This window comes from Cololabis saira, chromosome 1 (assembly GCF_033807715.1).
Source record: "Cololabis saira isolate AMF1-May2022 chromosome 1, fColSai1.1, whole genome shotgun sequence".
Classification (NCBI taxonomy): Eukaryota; Metazoa; Chordata; class Actinopteri; order Beloniformes; family Belonidae; genus Cololabis; species Cololabis saira.
Genome location: NC_084587.1, coordinates 22,188,877 through 22,197,516, shown reverse-complemented (window position 1 = coordinate 22,197,516; position 8,640 = coordinate 22,188,877). Strand labels below are relative to the sequence as shown.

General features: G+C 38.0%; 1 protein-coding gene across 9 annotated transcripts in view; it reads left to right on the top strand.

Moving 5' to 3' along the window:
• gab1 (GRB2-associated binding protein 1) overlaps positions 1-8,640 on the top strand; it is a 60,557-nt gene that overhangs the window by 29,372 nt on the left and 22,545 nt on the right. The window lies entirely within an intron of this gene.

The window sequence follows — 8,640 nt, the reverse complement described above, 5'->3', positions numbered from 1 at the left end:
AATATATACCCATACCCAGGTACATTAAAAATGTGGAACATGCAGGCCCCCATCATGCTCCACCTTCTGGATAATTAAAGTTGGTTTTATTTAATAGTTGTTCTCACCATAAATGTAATCTTTTAAACAAAGCAAGAGGGGCATTTTGAATTGGTCAGACTTTTTTCAGATCAGCCTTGACAAAAAAAACGTTTCCTATGAAAATGTGAATGCAACTGAATGTACGAAATATTTGACAATTTCTCCATGAACATTATGCGTTTTTTTTTTTTGCCGTTGAATAACTGAAGTTCCAGCACATGTTATAAATGAAGCAAATTAACGAATGTTTTGCCTATGCCAAATTTTGATAGAACCAGATAGATGACAGATACATTTTAAATCAGCTTTCAAAATAGTTGATATCAGAAATATCCTTTTCTGCTGTGCAGGCTTATACTAGAGTCATACGCTAATAAAAAGAGCCCTGGGGTTTAAGGCATAAAGAAGGTTTTGAGTCTTCATCACACATTCCCAGAAATTTCTGATAATTTTGCACTTCCAAGAATTCTTAACATTTTGAGAAATCATGCACCACTGCCAATTATGAGTTATTGTTATGATTCCTGGAAAGGGCTGAAGCACCCACTTTCCATGTTATAATATAACTGGAAAAATGTATAAATACAAGTATCGTTTTATCTATTTTTTTTTTTTTATCCATCAAATCATGTCTTTTTTTTCCCCCTTCCAAAATAGAATTTATTCGTGGACCTAATTCATTGCATCAATATAGTAACGGTCCACAGTGTACATAAACAAGGGTTTCTCCTGCGTTCCAGTGGAAGCTGAAGCTGGAAACTAGAATTTGCTGGCACTTGCAGTTCATATCCATTTGTGCATTGGATTTATCTAACAGAATTTATTGGGCATGACTGTGGTCTTGCAGAACAAACTCGAGTGTTTACTTTGAGATCAGATACTGGTGATGGTGTTAGCTGACTCTCAACCACTGTCCACTGACGGTGAACTTGAGGCATGCAGATCTTTCATGGAAGTCCCCTCTCCTTGCAGCAGGCAGAGGAGTGGAGCTGATGACGTTTGTGGAACAGTCTCACTTAGCCAAAGGCCATGCACTCTTACTTGTACGTTAACCGCCCTCTCTGGTGCTCCAGGATGTAAAAATAGCTGTTTAGCAAGAATCCCAGTCATGTCCTACTAACAAAGACCGATTTATACAAGTTGCGGCACTAAGCATAGAGGAGCTTTTGTCCCTCCCCTCCTTCTCCCTCGGCATACCTCGTCACCAAGGCCATGAGTGCTAAAATCTCTGACGCTTTTGACACTCCTCTTAGAACAGCCTTTGTTCAGTGCAGTTTTAGGGACATGATGGTGAGACCAAGGAAGGCAAAGTAACTTCAAAATTGTGGATATTTCCACTACATTTCAGTGAAATTGCAGTGTCATAGAAATTTGTATTTAATGTTTTTGGCTTTTTGCGTCAGCAAATTTAATTTGATATTTAATATTTGGTAATTACTCAAATGACTAAAAAAATCTCACGCTTCTGAAATGCGTTGCTTTATTTCTCTTCTTCCTGCACCTCTGTGTGTTAATAACATAGCTCATGACCTCAATCTTGGCTTCAAGCTGTTGCTGTTTCTGTGTAGCTGCAGTTTAAGTCTTCATCTTAGATATCTTAAAGCTGATGCAGAATATGCTTTTACTTTTAAAGCCTGGACTGACATGTGACATAAACATTTTTTAGACACTAACCATTTTATGTACAAAGACCGATAAATAGGCGAAAGCCAGTATTATATAGTAGAAAGCAGAAGAGTAACTTCTGAAGCATTATTTCCCCATTTTCTTTGTCTCTTCAGTGGATCAGAAATAACATTTTAGAGTTTCCTTAAACTTCCGGTTTCTATGATCTTTAAATGAAGTCTGAGGGGCTGAAAGGGGTTAATCATGTTGCAATTGTACTTCCTTTGTACATATTGACATTGGAAGAACTGCTTGTTCAGATAGATTTAATCTATCTGAGTAATGTGTAAGTGTAGGCCAGAATTAATTTAATATTGTTGACTGTTGATTTTGCAGCAAATCAAATTGGAGTGAAATGCCATCTGTCCAAGCTGTATGTAATATATTGCATGCATGCAATTTCCTGCTAAGCAAACTAGGACCACCATATCAATGTGACTCTAAATAATAGTTTTTGATTTTTTTCTTTTTCCCCCCAGTTTTTTTTATACTGTCAACCAACTACAAAAAACATGTTTTGTGTTTGACCATGAAATAGAATGAGAAATATAGAATAGAGATTTCTGTTTGATAAAATAATAGCATTTTTGTAAATCAAAATCACAACCTTCTGTACCTCATATTTATATTATTCCATATTGTGCCCTGTCTTAATCCTCTATTGCAGTGTGTTTTTCTGAGAAACAAACAGTGAATCTGTCCTCGTCAGGATGAGTCAGTGCAGCTGGGGTGCAGGTCATTTACCCACAGCCCACTCAGATGGGACAGATGGCTCAGCCAGTCGCATGCTGATACATGTTAGCCATGTATACAGATTGAATCTAATGCTATCACTACATTATTGACAAGAAACATCAGTTCTTCTTCTTCTATGTACAGATTAATATTCACTAAAGTCAAATCAGGTTGTATTACTCTGAAAAACGTTTGAGCGTGTCCAGTCTCTTTGTCATTCTTAGTGTTGTCTTTTTTTTTTAATACTTTTTTTTTAATATCAATGTCATTAATGAGGAAAAATATGAATGAGAACCAAGAAAAGGACTATTCTTTTCAAACCTGATGGATCACAACAGTTTAACCTTTGTCATATGGTACCAGTCTACCAGTCTACTGACTATCATCTGACCAGTATCTGTTGCTGCAGAAACCGAGACTCATCAGACCAGGCAACGTTTTTCCAATCATCTGTCGTCCAATTTTGTTAAAGGAGCTTGAGGCCGAATTGAGGCAGAATTTATGAAAAAAATTCGTATATGTTTCAAGTTTTCTAGTAATAATGTCAAATGAAGCGTTCCAAACCCAAAAGAATGAGCCCTCTAGTTATCTCTCCGTTGCCTTGAACAGGCTGTGTGCTGCAAAATGTGCTGCAATTCGGGCCCAAATTTCCCGCGCTGGGCTGCGGATGTGACGTCACATGACGCTGCATGTGCGTTCTCCCCGTTCTCCCGTGCCGGCTTCGCTGTTGGCTGCAGTACCCCCGACGGCCGTCGTGGTGAAGGGTGGCGCTAGAGAGTCTCATTTCTTAAAAGGAGCCTCAAGCTCCTTTTAAGCCAGTGCGAATTGTAGCCTCAGTTTCCTGTTCTTAGCTGACAGGAGTGGCACCCGATTTGGTCTTCTGCTGCTGTAGCTCATCCGCCTCAAGATTCGATGTGTTGTGCGTTCAGAGATGCTCTTCTGCATACCTCGATTGTAACGAGTGGTTATTTGAGTTACTGTTGCTTTTATATCAGCTCGAACCATTTTTCTCTGACCTCTGGCATCAGCAAGGCATTTGCACCCACAGAGCTGCCGCTCACTGGATATTATCTCTTTTTTGACCATTCTCTGTAAACCCTAGAAATGGTTGTGTGTGAAAATCCCAGTAGGTCAACAGTTTCTGAAATACTCAGACCAGCCCGTCTGGCACCAACAACTATGCCACGTTCAAAGTCACTTAAATCACCTTTCTCCCCCATTCTGTTGCTCTGTTTGAACTGCAGCAGATCGTCCTGACCATTTTCTACATGCCTAAATGCAATCAGTTGCTGCCATGTGATTGGCTGATTAGAAATGTGCATTAATGAGCAGTTGGACAGGTGTACCTAATAAAGTGGCCAGTGAGTGTATGTCCATATATGTAAGGTTTTATTTCAGTCAAGTATCAAAAGTACATCTGAGATGCAAAAAGTGATCTAAGAAGCCTTGATCTCTGTCAGATGTGATCTGACAAACATCTTAGAAGCATATTAGTATCTCATTCTTCTGAAAGCATCATATTTAATCTTCTAACCAAAACTGGGATCAGGTTCAGGTTCAGGTTACTTTATTGATACCCAAGGGTAAACTGGTTTTGCAGTCGAGAGTTAAAACAAGCAACAGAAAACATACAATCAGTTCAGGAACAAGACTGCTAAGATAGCTAACTTTGTTAAACTTCACAAGTGTCAAGAGTAAGCTAAGTTGACCCTGCAATCTTTCAGTTTTCCTTTAGAATTTTTCAAATTGGCAGTTTGGTTAAAATACATGTATAATTTTGATTGAGGTCGTCTTCACTCATTTCAGTTCAGAAGATATGGAGCTTGGAGATGGTAACATAGAGAAACAAACAAGGAGATTGATGAGCCCAGTCAAGACATTGTGCTGACAGCTCTGAATCGTTTGATGGGAATTTGGATAACTTCCAGTTTTGAGGCCCTAATTGGGAATTTAATTCTCCTCTAAAACAATACTGATTGGTATGAATTGGCAGTCAACTGAAGCTAACCAAAATGACAAATATTAATATATTACAAATCAATTTTAAAAATATGTTCCTAGTCTAGGACACACTTAATTGGAGAACAAAATTACTCATGCCCGTGGGCAGAAATGTCATCCACGTTCACAGTTTTTGCAGAAGCCAGTAATGTGCAGAAGTCAGAAACATTGCAACATGAGAGGTAGCAGAATATCACATAGCTGTCACCAAGATTGTCAGCCCGAGTTGAGTATTTTTCAAATAATTGCCAAAGAATTGGTGAGAGGTTAATCTCTTTATTCATGTTTGAATGTAATCTCAGAGCTGTCTTGGCAATCACAGATAAAATATTTATCTGTGGTACACAAAAAGTAAGACCATTCCATCCTCTCTGTTCCCAAATTCTGGAGGTAGTCTGATGAACCTCGCTCTGTGAGGTTGAGTATTGTCATGTTGGAGGAACGAGTTTGATCCCAGATTGTGGAGATATGAGATTGCCGCTGGTTGCAGAATCTCTTCTCTGCTCTTTGCATTCAGATTGCCTCCAATGATGGCGAGCCTCGTCTTTCCAGGGAGAGAGATGCCGCCCCACGCTATCCCACTGCCTCCACCAAAAGATATTACTCTTTGGTGCAGCAATAAGACTAGCGTTATCTGGATCTTCTCCACACTTTGACCCTATGATCCAACTGCCAATCAATTTCCATTATAAAATGTCCCACTTTAGAGCAGAAATAAACATATTTACAGCCTGGTTCAAAAAATGCTGGTATTGGTTTGTACCATGTTGTACCAGGTTATATCAAGCATTACATTTATTTCTAATATGATTGTTCAGCAGTCGGCTCAGCTAATCGCTAGCAGTTATCACTTCCTTATCTGTAATCATCAAGCTACCGCCCTTTGGGAAGCAACTATCCATTTGTATGAACCCAGCATCGGGTACAATGGACGATCATTTTTGATATCACCATCAAGTCAATATATTAAAAGGTATATCCCACGGTAAAGGTCTAAGAGCAGATCTCAGGAGAAAAGCTAACTATCATTGATGTGCAGTGGGCGCGTGCCAGAGTGCTTGCTAAGCAACATGGCTGCACTCTGTACGAAGGAAAACGGGCTTCAAAACCGGTCCTCAGAAACCAATGGGTCACGTGAGGGAATGCTTCGGCCATTTTTATATACAGTCTATGGTTGCAACTGGTCCTAGTATTGTCCTTTTTATGTGAAATATAACCAACCGTCGGAGTGTTTCTGCCTCAACGCCATGTTGGAATCATTCTGTGCCAAAATACGAAAGGTGCGTGTATATATTTATCCGAAGTGTGTACATGACGTCATTCCGCAAATGCGTCAGACATTGGCAGAACCTATGAATGGAATCGTTAGGCAGGCGGGTTTGTCGCTACCTGATTTGAGTCCCTACCCGATTTGAGTCACACATGCGCAGTACGGAACAACATCGTCGGCCATCTTGGAAAGCAAAATACGGCAACACCACTTGGACAAAGTATATACATAAAAATAAATGGAAAAAAAGGCAAACCCTCCATAGTATGTTTTAAAAACGAAATAAAAAATGATATAACATCTATAAAGGTACTATCAAAAGAAAATCAGTCTAAGTTACAATCTTGTTAGGGATATTGTGAGAGACTGTCTAAATTTTTGGGGTAATATTAAACTAATGAAAATGGTGTTTCTTCTCATTTATCATTAGTAATATCAAAGGCAGCTTTTACTTATTTCATTAAAATTCAGACCAAATAGGAAAAGCAATCATGTACTGTAAATAATAATATCCCTAACTTATTGTGAGTAGTTATTTTTATAATAAACTTTATTTAACATATCAAAAGTACAAAATTCCTTTGAGGAAACATTTGTTTGCAACTGAAACATAACAAGTTCACAACACACAAGCGAATAAGTATACCTATACATTTTTTCCAAGATAATCTTCTAAGATTAAATAAAAAAATAAAAAAATAAAATAAAATAATCACAAAATAAAATAATCACAGGGGTTGACATTTCAACAAGTGTTTAAGCGTAGCAAGATTGTAACTTAGACTGATTTTCTTTTGATAGTACCTTTATAGATGTTATATCATTTTTTATTTCGTTTTTAAAACATACTATGGAGGGTTTGCCTTTTTTTCCATTTATTTTTTATGTATATAGTTTGTTCAAGTGGTGTTGCCGTATTTTGCTTTCCAAGATGGCCGACGATGTTGTTCCGTACTGCGCATGTGTGACTCAAATAGGGTAGGGACTCAAATAAGGTAGTGACAGGGTTAACGATTCCTCGGAATCAAACTACTGGGAGCTAGTTCTTTTTGAGAACCGGTTCTGGATTTCCATTCTTGCTCATCGCTGAACATGAGCTTCCTCTACATGTTCAGGTTCCAGTGCATGTGTTGGAGATACCAGCGCAAATCTGTAGAAGACAACCTACCGTGCCTGATACTCAGCTCTGCTGCCATTCCCACAAATGGATGTTCCTTACAAATGTGGTACCATTTAAGAGACAGGCTTAATAAACAGGCTTTCCAACAGTATAAGATTTATTGCAGAGAAGCTTGTTACAACAAAGAAATAATTTACCAAACACAAAATTTCCTTACTTTTTGTGTTAAAGGGGACCTATTATGGCATCTAATACCCATTTTAAACAGGCCTTGAATGTCTTCAAAACAAGCTTTTGATTTTTTTTTTGCTAAATAAATTAGAAATTCAGCCTCTGAGCCATGTCTTTATCTTCCCATTCTCTAACCTCATTATCTATGCGGGATTCTGAGTGGACGGGGAGGCTATGATAATGAGGCACTGTGCTGATTGGCTGCCTGAATGACGCGTAGAAAATGGCGGAAGCCCCGGCCAGCGGAGTTGTTGTTGTTGTTGTTGTTCTGGCCAGAGTGAGTTGTGGGCGGGTTTCACGCATCGGAGGCCAACCTCTGTAAATCGCCCTGAATCTGAATGGCTCGTAGAAGCCACATCACACTGGATGGATCATCCGGGCGGCTGTACAGACACTGCAGAATTTGGTTGCTTTCCTTCTTCTCTGAGTTGGCAGGCTGAGGGGAGACCACTTTATATATGTTAAAGCAAGAAAAACCGTGTTTTTCATAATAGGTCCCCTTTAGGTGTATAATAATAATTTCTATTTGGGTATATTTCATAAATGCTGACAATTTTGATTATGAAAATAGAGTCTGGAATGTTACCAATAATGTTGCTATATAACAATATCCAATTTTACTGATATTAACATACGTGAACATTTATAGAGAGGCTATATGTTTTGGCTTGAAATACAGAATAGTATCGATTAACGGTATTGTAAAATCCCAATGATACCAATGCCCACCTATTATTAGTTCTTTTTTTTTTTACATTTAATATTCTCAAGTTGTTGCCGTGCATACAGTTACACCATTGTGCCTCCACTTCAGTACAAATCATATGACGATAAACATACTGAGGTGCCAATCTGCAACACTCCCGTGTGTGTGTTTGTGTCATCTGAGCACTTGTCCTTCAAATAGTCATCATTGGGGCTGGAAAAATGTCAAAATATTGTCATAACAAACAGATTTTTTTTTTCATACTCAAAGACAAGGTCCACAGTAGAAGTGTTGTCATAAAACACTGATGAAGCCTTCTTCAAAGATGCAGTGCAAACAGTTTTAAAAATGGAATATAAAGAAGTAATTTAATCAGCTAAAGTAGAAAGTGCAGCTCAAACTCTGTAGCAGTTATAAAACAGTTGTTTTTTTCATTTGGCCCTGTCACGGTGAGTGGGAAAAAATACATGTTATAATTTACAGTCTGCTACTTCATATTCTTGTGAATAGCTGGGTAGATATTAAAAAAAATCAGCATTTAAGAGTGGCTCAGACCTTTTTCCGCATTGGATTTAAAAAAATAAATAATTTTTGCTAAATGTTGAGAGCTTGTGGAAAAGGAGAAAAGTACTTTAGTTAACAGTTTCCAAGACCAATCATTAATTCAAGCCCTGCATGCAATGTATCATAAAAAAATCATCTATGATATTAAAACTTCCAGGAAACTAATTTGGCATCTCGGGCATATCTGTATATCATCTTGGTGGCTGTTGTATTGAATTTAATGTTTTTTTTTTTTTTTTAGTTTAAAACTGTCATTGAACAGTGCAT